Source organism: Musca autumnalis, unplaced genomic scaffold (assembly GCF_047663935.1).
Source record: "Musca autumnalis isolate F117 unplaced genomic scaffold, ASM4766393v1 scaffold_1, whole genome shotgun sequence".
Lineage (NCBI taxonomy): Eukaryota > Metazoa > Arthropoda > Insecta > Diptera > Muscidae > Musca > Musca autumnalis.
Genome location: NW_027411644.1, coordinates 183387037 through 183411740, shown reverse-complemented (window position 1 = coordinate 183411740; position 24704 = coordinate 183387037). Strand labels below are relative to the sequence as shown.

General features: G+C 35.0%; 1 protein-coding gene across 2 annotated transcripts in view; it reads left to right on the top strand.

Annotated features, from left to right (window-relative positions):
* Positions 1–325: 325 nt before the first annotated feature.
* Positions 326–24704, top strand: part of ppk24 (pickpocket 24) — a 396134-nt gene continuing 371755 nt past the window's right edge. Inside the window, exon 1 of one of the 2 annotated variants that reach the window (XM_073959181.1) lies at positions 326–615. The gene's annotated coding sequence lies outside the window, so the exon portion shown is untranslated. The remainder of the gene's footprint in view (positions 616–24704) is intronic. The other variant, XM_073959182.1, reaches the window with a different exon arrangement.

The window sequence follows — 24704 nt, the reverse complement described above, 5'->3', positions numbered from 1 at the left end:
TCCTTAGCATAGTACTGAAGGTCAAAGAAATTTTCAAACTTTTAGAGCTTGTCATGAAAAACTCGCTTTTCAGAATTAGGAAACTATTATTTGGAGGTGTCGAACGTCCTTTAACTTAAATTCTGTCTAAGTTTGGTAATGATCGGTCAATCCGAACAGAAGTTATAAACAAATATTGACTTAGCATAGTACTGAAGTTCAAAAAAATTTCCAAACTTTGAGAGCTTCTCCTGCAAAACTCACTTTTTAGACTTAGCATACTATTATTTGGAGGTGTCGATATGATATTCAGTATACAACAAATAATAATTCCTACCTGACTGCCAGTATTTGCATGGTCTCACACTACTACAAAAGTACAAAATGTTCGTCCTAGTTTTAATGACCGTGAGCAAAATTGCATATGTTCTGATATTATTTTATTTAAATGTAGTCCAAAGCTCTTACGGATTAACACAGCTACCGCTTCAGTGATTGTTAACGAAATTTTATGAAACACAGACAAGTGCCCTTATTTTATAGAATATGTGTTTTTATAAATCTCAATTTGAATGAAGTACTAAAAATTGATGAATTTATTTCATTTGTGTGTGTATGAGTTTTTTTGCAATAAAAGTAAGTAACTTTTTTGTTAATCTAGGTTATTTGTAAAAAATTGAGTTTTGAAATTATGTTACCTTTGGAACGGAGCAGAAAAAGAAGTTTCGGAAAACAAACCATTAAAATACAAATATACATAAAAAAGTAAAATACAATATTCTTAACTAAATATAATCCTTTTTCGAGAATAATATTTTTATTCTAATACCCTCCACCATACTATGGATGTTATATTAAGTTTTTCATTCCCTTTGTTAATCCTTGAACAAATCATTTTATACCCCCAAAGAAGGCGACAAAGAAAGTTTGATTTTTTAGCACAAACTTACACAGTACGGTTCTACGTACGACTATGTGTTGCGTTATTTAGAGCGACTTGAAAAAAATTTTCCAACAAAAATTGAATTTACCTGTCAAAAATTTCGTCCGATCATTTTTTACCAAATGTCAACGTGGATTATCACCACAAGATTGTATCGATGACATTACATTTTTGCTCAAAAACGATGATCGTGAAGGTTGTCCCAAAACACTCGTCCATTGTGCCAGAAAAAATTGATGCCGTTCGTGAGCTGATAGCACTGTGCAACATTTTTAAGGTGATCTTGTGCAAACAACTCGAACTGAAGACTTGTTAAAAGTACAGACCCAAACGACAAGAAACCCTAGTTGGGTTTTGTTGTGTCAGATCCAGCTCCGATTTTATGGCCCATCTAAACATGGTTAAATATTGAGTTTTTAAAGAAATTCGGGGCTATATCTCTGGAACCAATGCGAATCTTCTTCTGACCTCTGAAGCAAATTTGTAGATAAGGACAAGAATACACTATTTGGAGAAATAATGAACTCGAAAAACTACATTTATTGCCTCAAATTTCAAAATATATGCAAAAATAGCACAATTTTTATAAATTTCGTACCGTACCTCAGAAACCATTAATTTTTTCTGAATATTTTCTTTTGGAAAAATATTCCCTGGAATGTAATACACAACTCTTCAGAATATGTCATTGTTGTAAAATGCCTCTATCCCGTTGTTTTCAGTACATTTTTCAACGACGATTTAATAAAAATGTCAATAATGTAGTGAAATCCGAAATGCGAGAATAAACTCTTGGTGTGAACTGTGTCTGAAATACGTGTTGTAAAAGATATGATGCAAAATACCGCTGAAACAACATGAAGTAAGCATTTTAGAGCTTCAGAATTGTTGAGAACTTTATTTGGAAGGTTTTTGCAAAAGTTACTTGGTTCAACTCCCAATATTTTAGCCGATACTGACCAGAATTTCAGCAATTATGTAAAATTTTCTATATTTTATAGATTTTGATGCCCTATATGGAGTTTTTCTTATGTGGTTTCTTCAAAAGATAAGTTCTACTAGTTTAGGGCTACAATATTGCTAAAGACAGCAAAGCCAAATTCCTATTCGTTTCTGAAATAAATGCCTGATAAATGCAAAAAAGTGTAGATTTAGCCCGGTTTAGATGAGGCCATAAAATCCGAACTGGATCTGACAGGAAAAAACCCAATTAGGGTTTTTGTAGCCTGAATATGTACTTTCAAAAAATCCATACTAGAAGTTGTTTGCATTTTCAGTGTTGTATAGTCTAGTGCAAGATCGCCAGTGCACCTTGGGTATATCTTCCACCATCTTACATTAAATATTACAATGTAATGTTCATGTAATAATTACATGAACCCCTGACATGAGCAACAAAAAAGTTTGTTCTCGTTATATCCCATGTCGATCGCGGTGCATCAGAAGACGTATATAAAATCGTTGCAGGCGACGAATCATGGATCTATAGTGGTGGCCAATACATTTGCAACAAAATTGCACGTTGTAGAACATTTTTTGTAAAATATTTTTTTGAAAGCAAAATTAGGTATTCTTTTGCAATTATATATAGTTCAATGCTTTAATTACACTGTGCAACACTGAAAATGCAAACAACTTCTAATGGGCATTTTCTGAAAGTACATATTAAGACTACAAATCCCCTAGTTGGGTTTCGTGTTTTTAGATCGGGTTTGGATTTTATGGCCTCATCTATACCGGGCTAAAACTACGCTTTTTTTAATTGATTCGTGCATTATCTCAGAAACTAATAAGAATGTTGCTTTGCGGTCTTCAGCAATATTGTAGTCCTAAAGTAGTGGAACTTATGTCTGACATACGAACTACGAAAAATCGCATATAGCGCATCAAAATTGATAAAATATAAGAAAAATTACATAATTTCTGGAATTATGGTCAAAAACTGTCAAACTATTGAGAGTTGAACCAAGTAGCCTTTCGCAAAAACTTTCCAAATAATGTCCTTAGCAATTCTTCAGAACATTCTGAAACTGTAAACCACTTATTTGAAGTTGTTTAGGCGGTATTTCATATCATACTTTCTACAAAACATATTTCAAACAACGTTCACACAAGCTGTTTATTCTCATATTTGAAATTTTAATGTATTGTTGATATATTTATCAAATTGTCGTTGGATAATATGATAGAAACAACGAGATAGAGGCATTTTACAACAATGATATGTTCTGAAGAGTTGTGTATTACATACCAGTGAATATTTTTCCCAAAGATTAAATTAAGGAAAATTTGACTGTTTTGGAGATACGCTGCGAAATATATACAAATCACGGAAATTTTAGATATATTATAAAAATTGAGGCAATAAAAGGTTATTCGTGCTCATTATGTCTCCAAATACATTCTTCTTGTTTTTATCTACAAGCTTGCTGCTGATGTCATGGAAAGATTCGTATTGGTTTCAAAGATATAGCCCCGATTTTCTTTAAAAAGTCAATATTTAGCCATGTTTAGATAGGGCCATAAAAACCGAACCCGATCTAACAAAACAAAATCCAAAGAGGGTTTTTATCTATTGCGTCTGTACTTTCATAAAAACCGCATATGAAATTGTTTGCACAAAATTACCTTGAAAATGTTGCACAGTGTTATAAGAAAATAAAAATTTTAACACGATATCCAACAAGAATTATGAAAAAATTTGAAAATACAAATAAAATCTAATGGTCAAAACATATGCAACTGAGCAAATCACCTGCAAAAATCTTCAATATTTTGTAAAATATCATTTCTAATATGATTCAAATTGTGTTTTATTTAACTTGTTTTGGTCCGTTTAGTTCAAATCTGGTAACTCATTTTTAACACAGTTGCAGTTAACCAATCGAACTGAAACTTTACACACTTTTCAAAATTAGATGACAATACATGAATATGTAATCAAAACCAATATTTGTCCATTTTACAGTGTTTTAACGGTGTTTTATTTGACTTGCATTTCAACTCTGGTAACTCATTTTCCACACAGTTGCAGTTGACCAATAGAACTGAAACTTTGCACACTTTTCAGATTTGGATGACAATACATGAATATGAAATTAAAACAAAGATTTGTCCATTTTACAGTGTTTTAACGGTGTTTTATTTAACTTGCATTTCAACTCTGGTAACTCATTTTCCACACAGTTGCAGTTGACCAATCGAACTGAAACTTTGCACACTTTTCAGATTTGGATGACAATACATGAATATAGGCCAAATTTTTCCTACAGCCACCATATAGCGGTACCACCCGATTTCAGGTATTTTGATGACTTTATCTTCATTTTTGCCCGAATTAGCTGTCATTTGGCATTTCCAATGATACAGACATTTCCCCACCAAAAATTGTGAACATAGGTCCAGGTTTTGGTATAGCCCCCTTATAGCGGTACCACCCGATTTCAAGTGTTTTAAGGATTTTATCTTAATTTTTAGCCAGAATTGGCTGTAACTTGGCATTTGGAGTCCCCAATGGTACAGAAACTTCCCCACCAAAAATTATGGACATAAGTCCAGGTTTCGGTATAGCCTTTATATAACGGTACTACACGATTTCAGGCATTTTAAAGTTTTTATCTAAATTTTCGGCCTAACTTGACTATAATTTTCTTCTCAGCGGTCAAAAAAAAAAAAATAAGTTTCAGTGTTTTATTTAGAAATGCACTTAAAACTAGGAAATAATTTTCGCTTAGTTTCAATAAATATATTCTTTCTCATGATGGAATCTCTCAAATAAAACGCCGTTTAATTTTGCCATAATTTAAATGCAAGCGTTTTATTTGAGAGATTCCATCATGAGAAAGTATATATTTATTGAAGCTAAGCGACAAATTATTTTCTAGTTTTAAGTGCATTTCTAAATAAAACACTGAAACTTAATTTTTTTTAAATATATTTTATTTTTTGTTTTGGGAAGTTTTAAAGTGCGTAAACTGATATCAGTCATACGTACTTCATCGGTGGAGTGGCGGGTCTTGGGAGGGGCATGAGCATGGGTGCAACGGTTTAAAATTTAGGAAATAATGGAAATTTTTGACATTTAAGTGTTGGATTTAATAAAATTCAGAGTCCAGATTGCAATTATATCGTTTATTAGCAAAAGTCGGAAGTCTGAGAGTAGGGATCGGACCCTTATCAGAGTGAGCACTACTTATCTATTGACGTCATATCGGCAGATATCATTGGAATATCGGGATTCTATAAAGGCAAAACGTTTTAGAAAACCCGTCTGTCCATCTGTGGAGACCACTCCCGCGCCCAAACGGTATTTGGTATTTTGTGTTTCCAGAGGGCAAAACAAAACTGTTTATATAGGTCCACGTTTTAGTATCGCCCCCACCGTGGTGCAATGGTATGCACACCTGGCTTGCACGCTAAAGGTCGTGGGTTCGATTCTCCGTCCAGTCAACATCAAATTTTCAACGGTGGTAAAATACCGCTCAGCATTGTTGGCGACAATTCCTGAGTATTTCAGCCATGTAAAACTTCTCTACAAGTGGTGTCTTAAGACACGGCGTTCGGACTCGGCGGTAAACAGTAGGTCCCATATTATTGAGCTAATATGAATGTGGGTGCACTCATTGATATGAGAGAAGTCACCCTTGTCCCGTATGGGTTGCTTGTGGAACAATTACTATATAATATTTTGTCCAAACATAGATTAAGTTCGCAGATGGGATATCGGTCCACTCCTTCGTGTACCTCCCCCGACAAAGTTCAAAACTTTTCGTTAAAATTGTGCGCACGATAACTCTTGAAGGCAGTAACACATAGAAGAGGTTCCAATAGTGACTCTATCGGTACAATCCTTCGCGTACCTCCCACACAAAATGTTTGTTGTACTTGTTTACAAGAAATCTACCAAATTGTTAAGAAGATATTTTACCTTCTGAAAGGTCACAACTTGAGCTACTTTCGGATTTTTTTTCGTTCTTTTTTTTTTTTGAAATATATTGCTTAGTTTTCATGACAAACGCCCGTCTACGAAACACTGTTTTCACCGAAACAATTTGCGATGCCCACTGTAGCTCGAAAACGAAAAAACCTATCAGCACACGGTGTGCCTTAACCAAATTTAAATGGTTAGTTAAGGCGCACTGAGGAGGCGATACAGCCAGTGCATTGTCTCAATTTGAAATTCTATATCTCAAAAACGGTAAAACCTACGAAAATTTCATAAAGGTCAATCTTGTGCAGAATTTTCACACCTACAACATTTTCTTTAGACCCATTTACATAGTACCCGCGGTTTTCAAGAAAAATTGTGAAAACCTAAAGAACCCCTAAAAATGTGAACTTTAATCGAGATTTATTTGAAACTCCCTCCGGCGATTTTTTTTTGTTACTTGATATTTCTTCACAATTTTTACACAAAAGTTGTGGTCCATTTAAACATCTAAATTTTGTCTGATAGCCATCTCAAATTGCATGCGTCTTCTTCCATTTTTGCCTCAATAAATTAAAAACTTCTGAATCGAAAATTAAAGTTCTGACTTTTTAAACATGTAAATTTTTAAAATATTAATTTTATAACTGAAAAAAGTTTAAAATTTTGCATCGAAGGGTGGATATCTCGGAAACTAGAGCAGATAAGATAAAACCCATTAAAAATTCAGAAAGAGCATACCGGAAAACAATAAGAACCACCTGTATCTCAAAAAGTCAAAAATGGCGTATGGAACACTTAAGCATGACACCGACGATATACTCTTTCATTATTTAAAATTTCACGTTGATCGGACTATTATTGTGAACTACAGAGCCGCTACAAAATTGGATCAATATTATGTATTTGGTCCATTTCACCCGCAAAATATTTCACGATTATCACCAATTAAAATAGGTATCTTTTCTGGTCTGAACCGACCTCCATAAATCATTTCGTGACGATCGGTCCATAATTGCGGCCTGGAGTTTGATTACAATTTATAATGGACAGACGGAGGGACGGACGGAGGGACGGACTGACGGACACACATCTCAAAATCGCTTTATCTCGACGATATATGAAGACTGGTATACCAGGCCTTAGGCTTGCCGATTCTGTGTGCACCGCCATGTGGCATGTATTCATTCATATGCCTTTTTAGCGGGATAATCATCGTTCATTCTTATGATATGGCCTAGCCAACGCAATCGTTGCATCTCGATACGTTTAACTATATGCATGTCTTTGTATAGCTTATATAGCTCGTGGTCCATACGACGTCGATATTCACCGTCAACGCAAATCGGCCCGTAGATCTTTCGAAGAATTTTCCTCTCAAACACACAAAGCACTGTCTTATCTGCTTACGCAAGTACCATAGCACGGGTAGTATCAGCGTTTTGTATAGTGTTATTTTTGTTTGACGAGATGTGGCTTTGTTTTTAAATTGCTTACTTAAACAATAGTAGCATCTGTTGGCCAATACAATTCTTGTTCTTATTTCACAACTGATGTTGTTTGTTGTGTTTATGGCAGTGCCGAGGTAGACGAAGTCTTTAACTACCTCAAAATTGTAGGCACGAACTTCCACAGTTGGTCCGAGCTCTATGGACGCTTTGCGCGTCGACACCATCAATTTGGTCTTTTCGTCGTTTACCGCCAGACCCACTTTCGCAGATTATGCTTCGACCTTCCTACAGGTATCAGTTACTTCTTTTATTGATCATCCCATTATGTCTATAGCATCAGCATAAGCAAGTAACATGTGGCTATTGGTGTAAATGATGCCATTTCTTTTGACATTTGCATCTCGTATTACCTTTTCCAGCAAAATGTTGAATAGGTCACACGAAAGGCTGTCTCCTTGTCTGAAACCTCTTTTGGTACAAAATTCTTCGGAGAGGTTCTTTCCAATTTTAACTGAGGACCTAGTATCAGTTAAAGTCATCTTACAAAGCCGGATGAGCTTTGCGGGGATAACAAATTCAGACATTGCATGGAATACCTTTGATCGGAGGGGACTGACGAATGCTTCTTTATAATCGACAAAAATGTGATATGTGATATGTGTCGATCTGCATCTCTTGGGTCTTCTATAGGATTTGCCGCAGGGTAAATATCTGGTCTAAAGCCACATTGGTATGGTCCAATTATTTCGTTGACCATTGGCTTTAGTCGTTCGCACAATATCCCTGACACTATCGTATAGGCAATAGGGAGAAGACTTATGCCCCTATAGTTGGAGCACACAGTTTTATCTCCTTTCTTGTGGACGGGACATAGGATGCTCAGGTTCCAATCGTCGGGTACGCGTTCTTCCTGCCAGATGGTGCTAACTAGCTGATGCATACGCATTATCAGCGCGTCGCCTCCGGTTTTAAACAGCTCGGCTGGTAAGCCATCGGCTCCTGCTGCTTTATTATTCTTCAGCCGGTTGATTGCTGTTTTTACCTCATCTTAGCCGGGCGGTATACATTCTATACCATCTTCTGGGATTGGATCTGTGGTATCATCGTCTTCGCTACTATTGGATACCAGCAGATTGGAGAAATGTTCGTTCCATATCCTGAGCACGCTATCTGTATCTGTTACCAGATTACCTTGCTGGTCTCTACAGGAGGATGTGCCTGTACCAATGCCATTTGTTTGATGTTTCACTCTTTGGTAGAATTTTCGGACTTCATTCTGGCATTTATGGTAAATTTAACCTGTAAACGTTCTTATTTTAGACGCAGATAGATATCTTGATTTGGTCACGTCAACTAAATCGAGATAGGAAAATGGGAGAAAAATATATATATAAAAATATAAATATATATATATCCAAATCTGATCCGATTTTTAACAAAATCGGTAAAACTGATCAGAGGCTCAAACAAATATTCCATATTAAATTTGAAGGCGGTTCAGTTAAAATTGGCTGAGTTATAGCAGAATCGGAGAAATATATATCTGGGGGATATATCCAAATCTGAACCGATATGGACCAAAATGGGAATTTTTCATTTCTATGCCCGCATAAGTACTTGTATAAAAATTCATCGACCTAGGTTAACTCCTTCTATTTTTGTCCACGTTTACAAGGAAGCGGCAACACTGTGCGGCGTGTCATAAGACACCACTTGTAGAGAAGCTTTACAAGGCTGAAATACTCAGGAAATGTCGCCAACATCACTGAGGGGTATTTTGCCACCGTTGAAAATTTGAGGTTGCCTGGCCTGGGAATCGAACCCACGAACTTTATCATTGCTACTGATTGTAAAGTAGAAGCAATACGACACTTCTGGTCATACCATGAATTCCTTTGTGGAGGTCTCTGGTATCCAAGTATGGATTTTGCGGCTGTTTGCATGGAGTGGGCAATATTTTGCCATTGTTATCGGGACAAGGAGTGCTCTCAATAAGCAATTGGGCTAGTTGAGTGGAATATGCAGTGGCTATCTGTTGTGTTTGCAGCATATCGATGTCCAACTTCCGCGTTGAGTCCGCTCGTGCTTTATTTGCAACGTTTAGACGGGTACGTACCTTTGCTGCAACAAGGTAGTGGTTCGAATCAATGTTTGCGCCTCGGAACGATCGTACATCCAACACGCTGGATGAATGTCTTCCATCTATTACAACATGATCAATTTGATTACTTGTTCTTTGATCTGGAGACAGCCAGGTGCCCTTATGAATATCGAGATGATTAAATCTGGTACTCCTAACTACCATGTTTTTTTGCAGCTGCAAAATCTATCAGCCTCATACCATTGTCAGATGTTTCACTGTGGAGACTGAATTTCCCGACTGTTGGGCCAATGATATTCTCCTTTCCAATTTTGGCATTAAAATCGCCTAGAATGATTTTAATGTCATGGGCAGGGCAACAGTCATATGTTTCTTCGAAGCGCTCGTAAAATATATCTTTGGTCTGTTCGTCCTTTTCTTCGGTGGGAGCATGAGCGCAAATAAAGCTGATGTTGAAGAATTTAGCTTTTATTCAAATTGCAGCAAGTCTTTATTCACTGGGGTGAAGCTGGATATCAGATGTTTTAGTTTCCGACTAACTACAAATCCGCAACCAAACTCATGCTTTACGTCATGGCAGCTATAATACAGTGTGTTACTTTTAGGTGTTGTTGTGACGCCTTTCCCAATCCATCGTATTTCCTGTATGGCAGTAATATCGGCCTTGTACATTTCAAGCACGTCTGCCAATGCGAAGACTGCACCTTCTCTATAAAGAGTGCGAACATTCCAGGTGCAGATTCGCAGATCATGGTCCTTAAAACGTTTGCGGGGCAACAACAACATTTAAGTTTCAGATATTAGAGAAACTTATTTCCATTCTTTCCTCCCTGGTAGCTTATAATAAAATATTTGTGTCTTTTCAAATATATTGTAGGTGGAGGTTATAATTATATTAAGAGTAACATCATCAACTTGACAATGACGCATGAAAAAAAAAAAAATTCGATGAAAAAAAACTTCATTCAAAATAAAGAATATCAGCACAATTGTACTGGAAAACATTAATATAATATGTAACCGTTAACAATAAAATCAAAAAGCAAATTATCCCCCAATGCAAATTCGTTTTTATTATGGGGTAGGGGCAAACAGTAACAAAAATAATGTCAGCAATGGACAGTATGGGACCACACTAAAATCTCAGAAATTGTCAGTGCCAATGACATTGGCAAAAGACCAGCCTAAGAGAAACTTGACAATTGGCAAACAACAATATTTGAAACTCAACTATCCAGCACAAGGAGGCAATTTCAAATATGGTAATGGCTAAGAGCACTAAGAAATAAATACAACTCATAAGAACAGCAAAAGTGGCAAGCTCGTGTAAAGGTACTCTGGTGGTTGGGGACAGATGGACAAATGTCAAGCTAAGAAACAAACCTATTATCATAAAAGAACCAACAAACAGTCCGGCAATAAGAAACCTTTGGGAATTAAAATCTACTAAAAAGAACATTTTGTGTGTTTGTTTGATGATAATTTAACATTTGTGTTCAGATTTGTCTTTGGGTTAATGCGGGGTGGTTGATGTGATTGAGGTTTGAAATAACATTGTTGAGATTTTCCGTATTGCTTATTCAGATGTCACAAATTAAGGTTAATATTTATATTTATTTTTGAAATTTGTTTCCGAGATTAAGATCCCCTCTTGGCTTCTGACAAATTGTAATTATGGAAATTAACATTAATTTCTTTTGTTAGAATGAGCTTTATACATTATCGTAATTAACTAATTATCTTATTTAAAAAAAAAAACTAAGAAAAAACTGCCTTAGTGGAGAAATATCCAGGGCTTCGGAGTCGGAGTCTGGAGTCGGAGTCTAGCAAATTTTGCTGGAGTCGGAGTCTGGAGTCGTGAAAAAAAGCTCGACTCCGACTCCGGGCAAAATGTTTTTTTCTACATTTATCAAAAGAGTTTTTATTTTTTTATGATAGAGAGATTAACTTTATTAACATTTTGATAAATCGTTTATTCATTTTATAGGAAATCTATGAGTAAACTTGTAAGCAAAGGATTTATTATATTTAGTAATTTTCCATGACAATAGAATTATAATTGCATCTTTCAATATGAATCGATTTCTTAATATACCATCACATTTATGACGAAACATACACTCTGGAATACTAGTTTTACATCTCACATATTTATACTTCACAATATAATGTGGAAAAAGTATTATAAGTTTATTTTGTCCACAATTAAGGGGTTATGGCTACTTATTGTGCACGAAAAATGAAATTTTTCATGAATTTTTACAAGTAATCTACCAATTTTTTCCAAAAGATATTGTTTTCATCTGATTTATTGAAAAATATTGCACAGTTTTCTGACAAATGGCCACCTACGAAACACTGTTTTTACTAAAGTAGTTTGCGGTGACCACTGAAGCTCGAAAACGAATAAACCGATCAGCATATGTTTTTGTGGGATCATTAAGAACATAATAATCGTGTATTTAAGCGAAACGAATTAAAAAATATGCATTTAAAAAAAAAAAAGGAACTGTAGAAGTCAAAATTTCGCTTTCGTAAAATCTGTAAGTAACAAATTACTGTTGGCATACCCATCTTCCTATTTCGACAAAATAAAACGAAAAAGATATGTGACCCGTCCCACAGAGGGGAAATTTGTGTTAAAAGTTGATCAAAAGTCCTAGAAAGCTCATTTATACTTCGATTGATATAATATTTTGCACAAAGCATATCTTCTGCACAAGGATTAAACCTATAGAAAATAATGAAAATCGGTCCAGATTTGGATGCAGCTTCCATATATATTCGCATCTGATATGAGATAAAAATGCACCAAAATCACTGAAATTTGACACATGCAACCTGAACTAGCCTTAAAAAATATTGAGCCAATTTTCAAACAAATCAGTACAGATGTATATATCGTCACCATAAATGCCCGAAGACGTAACCGACATGAAAATCGAAATTCGTTTTTTAACGTAATCTGATGCATAAAGCTAAAATACATGCTCTGGCAAAATTTCAAGCTTCTACGTTCAAAAACAACGATCCTATTTACGAAATGGCATTTCGGAAAATGGGATAATATTGCAGATTTTGTTGTAATGGAGGATCTCAAAACTAACCAATTCAGCGGTTTTGGTTTCACTACTTATTCCCCTTCGTATATGATCGATAATATCCTATATACTCGCCTTCATAAGATTAATATTCCGTAAAACAGTTTCAAATTTTATAATGTTTTTTTGCTTCTCCTGTAAAGTTTTGGTTTTGTGGGTTACGTCTTCGGGCATTTATGGTGACGATATAGTCCCATATACATACATATATTTCATTCCAAATTTTATTTTTTTAAATTTACTTAAATTAAATTTTTCTCAATTCACATGAGAAAAGCCGTGAATGTTTCTGGATAATGCAAACATATTTGATAGGTGTTGGTTTAGTCTGATAAATTAGAGCCCCGGTTATAACGCGGAGCAAAATTTAGTGTGAGTAAACCTTTCAATTGAATATAAAAATATTTCATATTTTAGTTGAGAAAAATTAGATTTTTTCGGAATGGCGCAAATATGCGCAATTTTTTATGATTGAATCTGATATTTGAGGCTCAATCGCATAAAACATTAGAAGAAACTATGGTCGGGAAACGACTGGGAAATAGACTTTTTCACTATTGAAATTGTAGTAATCCTAAAAATGATCATAAACAATTTTCATAAAGAGGATATGTATTACCATTATTAAAGAGCAAAGATGTAAAATCAATCTGAAAATTTTAAATGCTAATCTTGTTCGGAGACTGTACAAAAACAATCTGAGGGTATACTCGTACATATATTTCGGCAAAATCTACTGAAACTTTCTAAATTTTTTCTGTTGTTGTTGTTCTTTTTGATAAGATACAGCAGATTCAATACGGAACATCAATTTTACATCGCATTGCATTACAAATTGTCTTAGAGAAAAGAAGAGATAAGCATATAGGGTCCTAGTATAGGAAAAGTTGAAAAATTTAGCAAATTTTATTAATTTTTAGTGGTATAGGAAATTACCCTCGGAGTCGACTCCGGAGTCGGAGTCGTGATAAAAAACTGGCCTGGAGTCGGAGTCGGAGTCGAAGGAAAAATGGCTCGACTCCGAAACCCTGGAAATATCCATGCTTAGATCAGCATCAAAGAATAACATGTTATTTATATTTATCAACATTTAACAAAATATTTATTTTTTGATTTCTCCATTTAAGCTAAAATTTATCATATAGTAGTCCATGTTTTCAGATATTTTAACTTATCTCAATCATTATTTTTATCGTTCTTACTTTTTTTCATCGGTTCATTTAGAATTTCAATACAAACTCATACTTTTGAATGTTGAAGATTTACTAAATATGCATATTTATCTGGCATAGAATCATAATCAAGAATAAGTAACATTTGGTTTTCCTTTCGTCGTGCTTTGACTTTGCTGAACAGAAAGAGAAATTTACATTACAAACGTTTTGGAAATTCTGTTTTCATTACAAAGAATACGTTGTGATAAAAATACATCGACAATGGATTTTATTTGCATACACTTTTCCCATTCAACAACGTGATGAAACAATAACTGTATAGTAATAACTTTTGATAAACCCTAAAGTAATGTAAGTGTAAAGGGAACGGAATGGTGAATAATGCTCAAAATATTTATAAACAAAACAGCAAAATAAACAGGTTTGGATTTAATTGAACAAAGTATCGAACACAATTTTTATACCCTACACCACTATGTGGAAAGGGTATTATAAGTTTGTTTTCGTAAAAATTCATGTAACACCGCGAAATATTTGTCGGAGACCCCCGGAGATGTGCTATACCAATGTTCATATTAGGGATACGCAGTGAATTGCAATAATCGGTTTTTCGATTATTCGATTTTCGTGAAAAACTTAAAACTCGATTTTCGGTTAGTCGATTATTTGAGAGTGTTCTAAAAGTCGACTTTCGATTAATCATTAACCACCGAAAACCGATTATAATCGAATATAATCGACCATTTTCGTTGATGCAATCCGTGATGGTTATATGTATAAAAAAAATACTGTCAATTACGCGCGTTTAGCGCACCCAATAGTCAAATACGACTAATAGTCGACCACGATTAATAGCCGACTACGAATAATAATAGACAACGACTAATCGTTGACTACGAATAATAGTTGACTCCGTCTTCCGAAAGTCGACTAAAAATAATCGATTATTCGGTTTTCGCACAGTCAATAGTCGACTACGACTTTTGGAAATTTTAGGTTAATAATCGATTAATCGATTAACCGAAATCGATTTTACGTATCCCTACTTCATATCTCGGCGAGATAAAGCGATTTTGAGATGTGTGTCCGTCTGTCCATTATAAACTGTAATCAAACTCCACGCCGCAATTATGGACCGATCGTCACGAAATTTGGTATGGAGGTCGGTTTCACATCAGAATAGATAGCTATTTTAATTGGTGATGATCGTGAAATATTTAGCGGGTGAAATGGACCAAAAACATAATTTTTATCCGATTTTGTAGCTGCCCTGTAGGTCGCAATAATAGTCCCATCGCCTCGAAATTTTAAAAAAGGTAAGAGTATATGACAAGGAAGAAGCTTGCAATTTGAGATGGCGATCAGATAATATTTAGAGGGTTAAATGGACCACAACTTTTGTGTGAGAATTGCGAAAAGTTTTAATATACAGCTTATATCTTTTTTCCTGGAAGGACATTCCGGGCAAGTAAGCTATACTTGAAAGAGGAACGCTTGACCATTCTATTGATGTCAATTGTGTTGATGTACGTGATCAGATAACAGAGTTAGTGTCTAATATACATATACAGTTTTTTGTTTGTAGTGTTATCATAAACACGCTAGAGGTCGCAATTACAGCTCAATAGTCGCGAAATTTTGCTGGAGGTAAGAGTTTAGGTTAAGAAAATGCCTATAGTTTTGCATGATGATCTGATATTATTTAGCGGGTGACATAGACCATTGCTTTTGTATAAAAAATTTACAAATTTTATTTTTTGTTGTCCATATTTTAATTCCTGGAGGGCATATACCGGCAAAGTAGCTTACATATGAAAAATAACTACTGACATTTCCCCTTATGCAAATTGCAAATGTGTCTTCTAGATAACGGGCCTACTGCGTAAAATATTATGGGTTTTCCTCCCATGCTACAAATTGTATCTATCATGACAGAGAATTTTTCAGTTTAGTTATCCAATTGGATTTTTCATACAAATATTGTAGCATTTGGTCACTTCGCCAACAATTTTGTACTCTCGGCCTTTAGGGTAGAGGGAATATATACAAAATACGACCAAAGATGTGCCTCATCGAAATAATAGATTTAGACCCAAGTATATTTGGACGAAATTAGTTTCAGACAATTTGGAGTCGATTTAGCCCTGTTCGTTCATCTGTCTCTCTTACTGTCTAGGTGGCTGGTGCGCACTATACACTTAGTAATATTTTTCCTAAACTTAGTTTAATTTCGAATATGGGCTATATCGGTTCACTCCTTCGGGCACCTTCCGCACAAAAGTTCAAAATTTGTCAAAAAATTGTGTGAACGTTAACTGTCGAAGTGAGCAATCGATTTGGTCCAAACTTTCTATATATTTTTATTCCTTTCAGATATAGATCGGTCCACATCTTTAAGTACCTCCCTCACAAAATTCGGAAAAGTGAAATTTAAGAGTCCCCTCGAATCGTTTTGAATATTTTCAGCCGCTTGTCCGTGCGTTCCCCTTTACGATGGTAAAATTGCAATGGCAATTCCATACTTCCTGAGATTATGGCAAGAAACCTAACTAAAAGGGCAAATCCGCATGATAACTCTTAAGGGGATTTTCTGATTGGTCCAAGCTTTGCACATCCTATTTTCTCATCCAGTCATGTCCTTCGAGTACCTCCCACACAAAATTTGGGAAAAGTGCAGTTTGAGTGCCCGTCCCGGATCTATTTGAATTTTTTTGAAGAAGGTTCTTTTCACGGTCCCTTTTGCAACGGTACAATTTTTCCGGAGTAAGTCCATACTTCCTGAAATAATGGTCCAAAATTTCTAAAAAATAATTCTCAAACTTTTTCAAAAATCAGAAGTTAGCTTACAAAACTTGATTTCTACGTATTTTGAAGCAAACTGGTGATACAAAGTCAATATATTTTTATACGGTATAATTATTGCGTTTATTTTTTTTTTTTTCTGGTCAGATGCTGAGGGTATATCATCGTTAGCGCAGCTGACTTATACTATATTTTTTGGTGTGTAATTGAATATGAATAATTTTGGGATTTATAAATTTGTGTGCATGGAAATTATTTGAATTTCTATTCAATATTAGTTATTTCTACCGGTATAAAATATATGTTTGAATTCACAATATATAACCACAATGAACTATTTATAATATTTGTTCCACAAACATCCCAGTAGGCTTCTCTTATATCAATGGATTTATATTAGAACATTGATATGTGACTTAGTTTTTATTGCCGAATCCGAAAAGCATGCCCTAAGCAGCCACTTGTAAAGAAGTTTTTCATTGCTGAAATACACAGGAAATATCGCCAACATTACAAAGGGGTATTTTGCCACCGTTGAAAATTTTATGTGGCCTGGGCATCGAAACCGGGCATTCAGGGTGCAAGGCGGTTGCACATAGCTAATTCCTAGAGGTTGTGTTGTAGGGTATCACATGGTCGGTCTACACTTTTTTGCATTTATCAGGCCTTTATCTCAGAAACGAATAGGAATTGGCCTTGCTGTTTTTAGCAATATTGTAGCCCTAAACTAGTAGAACTTATCTTTTGAAAAAACCACAAAAGAAAAACTCCATTTAGGGAATCAAAATCTATAAAATATAGAAAATTTTACATAATTGCTGAATTTCTGGTCAGTACCGACTAAACTGTTGGGAGTTGAACCAAGTAACCTTTGCAAAAATCGTCCAAATAAAGTTCTCAACAATTCTTTAGAACATTCTGAAACTCTAAAATGCTTACTTCATGTTGTTTCAGTGGTATTTTGCATCATATCTTTTACAACACGTATTTCAAACACAGTTCACACCAACAGTTTATTCTCGCATTTCGGACATTTTTATTAAGTCAAAAAATGCTGATACAACCCTAAAAATACCGAATTTTATGACTGCAGGGAACACCAAATATCAAATTACGGGTGGTTCAGTCAAAAAATGTAGCAAAACCCTCCAAATACCGAAAATCGAGAGGTAAAATTTGTGCTTAAGATGCGTTGTGACCCTTTAGAACCTCAAAATTCAAATTACAGCTAGTTCGGTGACCCCTAAGAACCTCAAATGTCAAATTACAGCTAGTTCGGTTACAAATTGTAGCTAAAATCCTAAAAAGTACCAAAAATCGGGAGGTACCGTTATATAAGGTGGACTTCTGTTGACAATTTTAGGTGAAGAAGTGCTGTGACAGCTAGTTTGGTTAAAAATTGTAACTAAAACCCTCAAAATACCGAAAATCGGGAGGTACCGTTATATCTGGGATATAGCTAAACATGGACCTATGTTTACACTTTTGGTGGAGTAGTTTTATGACCACTAGGAACCTTAAATGTCTAATTACAGCTACTTCGGTTAAAAATTTTAGCTAGAACCCTCAAAATAATGAAAATCGAGAGGTACCATTATATGGGGGCTATATCTAAACGTGGACTCAGGTTGACAGTTTTTGGTGGAGTAATATTGTGACTCCTAAGAACTTAAATGCCAAATTACAGCTACTTAGTTTAAAAATTGTACCTAAAACCATCAAAATACCGAAAATGGGAAGGTACGATTGTATGGGGGGCTATACCTAAACATGGACCTTTATTGGCAGTTTTTGGTGGAGTAGTGTTATAACCCCTAGGAACCTTAAATTCCAAATTACAGGTAATCAATTAAAAATTTTAGCTAGTAGGAGTAGCGTTATGACCCCCAGGGATGCCAGATAAGTTTGGGCGAAAATCGGAACTTTTCGGTTGCCAAAATCGGCAAAATCGGCAAAAAAATTCAAAATCGGCAAAAAATCGGCAAATTAAAAAAGATTTATTTCAGTTCAAATTATCGCTTTATGTAATAAGCATAAGTTTAAAAAATAACCTTTTAAGTACAACACAACAATTTACAATTCATAAACCAAGGCAATAATTCAAAATATGTATGAAAATAAATGGTTTTACCATATCGACACCTCCAAATAATAGTATGCTAAGTCTAAAAAGTGAGTTTTGCAGGAGAAGCTCTCAAAGTGTGGACATTTTTTTGAACTTCAGTACTATGCTAAGTCAATATTTGTTTATAACTTCTGTTCAGATTGACCGATCATTACCAAAATTTGACAGAATTTAAGTTAAAGGACGTTCGACACCTCCAAATAATAGTTTGCTAATTCTGAACAGTGAGTTTTGCAGGACAAGCTCTAACAGTTTGGAAATTTCTTTGACCTTCAGTACTATGCTAAGTAAATATTTGTTTATAACTTCTGTTCGGATTGTCCGATTATTACCAAAATTTGACAGAATTTAAGTTAAAGGACGTTAAATATAAAAATGTAAAGAACTTGAAAACATGCTAAGTCGACTTAGCATACTATTGTTTGGAGGCGTCGATATGCATAAGTAGTATATATATTAATACATCATTTTCAAACTCATGCCAGCATGTCGATGAACTGGCGTTCATCTGACACCAGTCTTCAAGTACAATGAATTCCCACAGTGAGACACTTGACACTTGCCAAGCAGACAAAATAATCAAAATAATAAAATGTAATAAGAAACCAAATAAAAACTAAAGAATAAACTAAAGAATAAGAAACGTTAGCTTAAGCAAAATGTTTGTTACCTTCTTTGTGGAAATAATGAATTGTTAATTAAGAAATGTTAATCTAAGCAAAATGAAAGTTTTGTAAAATAATTTTTTGGAAATAAAGTTCAGTTCATTAATCAAACTCAAGTAAAACGGTTCTATTTAATTATAAACGGTTCTATTTAATTATAAAATGTCAAAAAGGACCCCATAGGCTCCACAGACATCTAAGGACCCCTTACGCCCATCGATAAATAAGAACCCCACAGGCTTCATTAAGGACCTCGTAAGCTCCGAATATCTTTGGCAAGGACCTCATACGCCCATCGATAAATAACAACCCCACAGGCTTCATCAAGGACCTCATAAGCTCCGAAAATCTTTGGCAAGAACCCCATACGCCTATCGATAAATAAGAACCCCACAGGCTTCAAGGACCTCATAAGCTCCGAAAATCTTTGGCAAGAACCAGCATACGCCCATCGGCAATTAAGGACCCCATAGGATCCACTTCAAACAACCAGCAGACCAAGTCGAGGACAGGCTGCCGTGCCGTGTCCACTCCAAAGTACAGAGGGAAATGGAAAAAATGTGGACCTCCACATTTGTTGTGGTGTGAGTATTAAGTGTTAAGGAATTAAAAAAAATTGAAATTGTTCAAGTGAATTATTTACATACGAAAAATTAAAGAAATAATGAGTTAATTAACTACAGAAAGATAAAAGAATTTTGAAAACGTATAAATTAAATGAGAAAAATTTAATTAATTTACTAAGAGATATTTAACTATTGAAAATTTTCAAGTGAAGAAAGTTTAAAGAAATAATGAAATAATTAACTATAAAAAGAAAAAATAAATTTGAAAACGAATTTATTTAAGTGGGAACAATTTAATTCATTTAACTATTGAAATTTTTCAAGTGAATTATTTGAATAAGAAAGTGTAAAGAAATATTGAAATAATTACTTATGAATTTTTTTTTTGAAAACATATTAATTAAGTGAGAAAATTTTAATTATTTTTTTAAGAAATAATTAACCATAAAAGAAAAAATAATTTTGAAAACGTATTAATTAAGTGAGAAATATAATCTGAAGAGAAAAATCTTTTGAATCAATCTTAATTCTGAAAACGTATTAACTAAGTGAGAAAAATAAAAATAACCTGAAGGAAAAAATCTTTTGAAGCAATCTTTTGAAGTATTAACGTAAAATTTTGCGAAGTGAACATAGATTTTTTTTTCGTTGAACCCACCATGTCTAATCCGGCCGCAAACTTAATTAGACCCCCGGTTATTAACATTCCTAATACGGAAGAACAAAATAGACAGTTACAGGAAACTATCGCTCGTATCTGTGCCGAACAGTGTCAAATTGCCATTAGACAATATCTCAGTCCTAGTGCGGACATTTCAGGCACGGATCAAGTAATAGAGGCTAGGTATGGAAATGACCTTTCGGACCTGGACAAGGTCCGGGACGTAGTCCGAAGTTTAATGGATTTATCTGAAATACATTTTTTATTTCGAAAGTAAGACGACTGCAAGACAATTTTTTTAAAATTTTTGATTGATACCGGATCTAATAAGAATTATATCAAATCTCATTTAGTAAAAAATGCTAACCCAAACGAAAAACATTTTTTCGCATCTTCCATAGCTGGACAGATAAGGATTACACATCATACCTTTATAAAGCTTTCCGATAAAAATTTGCCAAAGCAAATGCTTTTCCTTTTGCAAAAAAATACATGATAGTGGATAACAGAATTAAAATACGAATAAAACAGCTCACGTCCCAATCAGTGAATACAATTAATATCAGGACCACACGACTGACGAACAAAGAGTGCAACTCGATACTTTAGTTCAGAAACATAGAAACCTATTCAGTGACCCCAATGAAAAATTAGGACATTAGAAAAAGCGAACATGAAGGTTCAGCTTGACAAATGTGAATTCTTAAAACGAGAAGTCCAATTTTTAGGTTTCATTGTTTCCGATCGCGGAATAAAAACAAATCCTGATAGAGTAGAAGCCATTAACAACTACCCCATTCCTAAAACGTTAAAAGATCTAAGATCTTTCCTTGGAATGTCCAACTTTTACAGAAGATTCATTCGGGATTATGCTAAGATTGCAAAACCCCTGACAATCCTTCTGCGAGGGGAGAATGGCAGAGCCTCAAAATTCACGTCTAGTAGAATTAAAATAAATCTTAGCGAGGAAGCAATTGATGCGTTTAGTAAATTGAAAAGTGCTCTCATATCAGAAGATGTTTTGTTAGCATATCCGGACTTTAATAAGGAATTTCACTTGACCACTGACGCTTCTAACTACGCCCTTGGCGCAGTACTGTCTCAAGATGACCGACCTATTATTTTTTTGTCCCGTACCCTTCAGAAAGCTGAAGAACACTATGCGACTAATGAAAAAGAAATGCTCGCAATTGTTTGGGCTTTGAAGGAAAATCGGAATTACTTATATGATTCATCCAAAATGAAAATTTACACAGACCACCTACCACTTACATATTCATTAAATAATAAAAATTCGAACTATAAATTGAAAAGGTGGAAAGCCTTCCTAGAAGATTATAAATATGAACTTCTGGACAAACCTGGGAAAACGAATGTCGTTGCCGACGCGTTATCCAGATCCCCAGAAGTTTCACAAGACTGTTCTAAGACAGACACGGACCATTATAACAAAATCTCTAATCAAAATCATATTTCACAAGTGAACTCTATGACTTCCACACAACATAGTGACGAAAGCTCTTCTCACAACTCCATTCAATTTACTGACGTGCCAATAAATGCCTTCAAAAATCAGATTATTTTGTCATCTGAAGGAGAAAGTCCTTCCTACAATTTTGAAATTGTTTTCCCAACAATCCATCGACATATAATAAATGAACCAAATATTACAACGGACAATCTCACTGAACTTTTAAAGAAGTATTTGAATCCATCGGTTACGAATTGTATTAAAACTACAGATAATATTTTTGGACAACTACAGGAAATATTTCGCGATAACATTTCGCAATATAAACTAAAATATTCTGGGACGATAGTAATTGACCTCAAGACAATAGACGAACAAGAAGAAGTAATTATAAATGAACATAACAGAGCACACAGAAATAGCGTCGAAAACAGGACTCAATTTTTGACAAAATACTACTTTCAGGAAATGCACTCAAAAATCGAAAAAATGTCAAGACCTGCAAAATATGTAACGAGCATAAATATGATAGACACCCGAATAAAATTGAATTTAGAGATATATTTAACGGAAAAGAAACCAATACTTTCCGCCATCGATAAATTTTCCAAATACGCCCAAGTAAAGGTACTTAATTCCAGAGCAGCGGTTGACGTTAAAGAACCACTCAGAGAAATTCTTTTGTCTTTCGGTATGCCAAAGATAATTGTAATTGATAACGAGAAATCGTTCAATTCAAATGCGATAATTTTCATTCTTGAAAATCAATATAATGTCAAGGTACTTAAATTCCACCCTATAGTAGTAGTGTAAACGGACAGATTGAAAGATTTCACTCAACCTTGTCAGAAATAATGCATTGTTTTAAAACTGAAAACACTCATAACACATTCTCAGAGCTATTGTATAGATCAGATTATGAGTATAATAATTCAATCCATTCCACTATAAATAGGAAACCGGTTGAAGCTTTGTTTGGTAGGAGAATTAACACCCTAAGGACATTCAGAAAGAACGACTGGAAATTTTACAGAAACTTACATACGAACCAGGACAGAAAATTGTTGTAAAGGAAAATAATAGGCTTGGGACTAAACTGAGCAAAACTTATAGGGAAGAGACAATAAAGGAAAACAAAACTTCTACTGTCCTGACAGAATCTGGGAAAATTGTTCACAAAAATAACATTAGTAACTGACAATATTTTTTAATTTTTTTGATTTCATGACATTTTTTACATTGACAATGGGAGACGTACGGATATTCGATTACACTAATGCACAAATTGTGACACTGGACGCTAGAATGACTAAATTACAAACTGGAACCTTTAAATTGAATCACATCATCGATATCGACAAATATCAGTCATTAATTGATAGTACGAAAATTACGGTAGATAGGAATGTTAGTAGCAGCCATCACCTCCGACCTTTCATTATTTACGAATTGACTGAATTACAGGCCTACTTGGACAGACTAAAACCTAGGACCAAAAGATCCCTGAATTTCATAGGAACGGCATGGACATGGATCGCGAGAAACCCCGACGAACTATTGGCCAATAACGATAGACAGATCGCTGTTAATAAGCTATCTTTGGAAAAAATAAATGAATTAGTTGCAACTTACTTACTTACTTAGCTGGCCCATTACAGAACATTTGTTCTATAGGCCGAACTAAGAAGAGATCTCCATTCCTCTCTATTTGTTGCTTTGCACTCTGGAATACCGCGCCTTTTCATCTCAACATCCACTTGTTTGCGCCATCTATTCCTTGGCCTGCCAATTCTGCGTGCACCGCCATGTGGCATGTATTCATACGCCTTTTTAGCGGGTTCATCATTGCTCATTCTTATGATATGGCCTAGCCAACGCAATCGCTGCATCTCGATACGTTTAACAATATTGATGTCGTTGTATAGCAGATACAGCTCGTGGTTCATGCGACGTCGATATTCACCGTCAACGCAGATTGGTCCGTAGATCTTTCGAAGAATTTTTCTCTCAAACACACCAAGCACTGCCATGTCTGCTTGCGCAAGTACCCAGGCTTCGGAGCCATACATCAGCACGGGTAGTATCAGTGTTTTGTAGAGCGTTATTTTTGTTTGACGAGATGTGGCTTTGTTTTTAAACTGCTTACTTAATCCAAAGTAGCATCTGTTGGCCAATACAATTCTTCTTTTTATTTCACAACTGATGTCGTTTGTTGTGTTGACGGAGGTGCCGAGGTAGACGAAGTCTTTTACTACCTCAATATTATAGGAACCAACTTCCACAGTCGGTCCGAGCTCAATGGACGCATTGCGCGTCGACACCATCAACTTGGTCTTCTCACCGTTTACCGCCAGACCCACTTTAGCAGATTCTCCTTCGACCTTTATAAAGGTATCAGTTACTTCTTTTACTGATCGACCCATGATGTCTATATCATCAGCATAAGCAAGTAACATGTGACTATTGGTGTAGATTGTGCCACTTCTTTTGACGTTTGCCTCTCGTATAACCTTTTCTAGCAGGATGTTGAAGAGGTCACACGAAAGGCTGTATCCTTGTCTGAAACCTCTTTTGGTACCAAACTCTTCGGAGAGGTTCTTTCCTATTTTAACTGAGGACCTCGTGTCAGTTAAAGTCATTTTACAAAGCCGGATGAGCTTTGCGGAAATACCAAATTCAGACATGGCTTGGAATACCTTTGAGCGCAGCGGACTGTCGAAGGCTGCTTTATAATCGA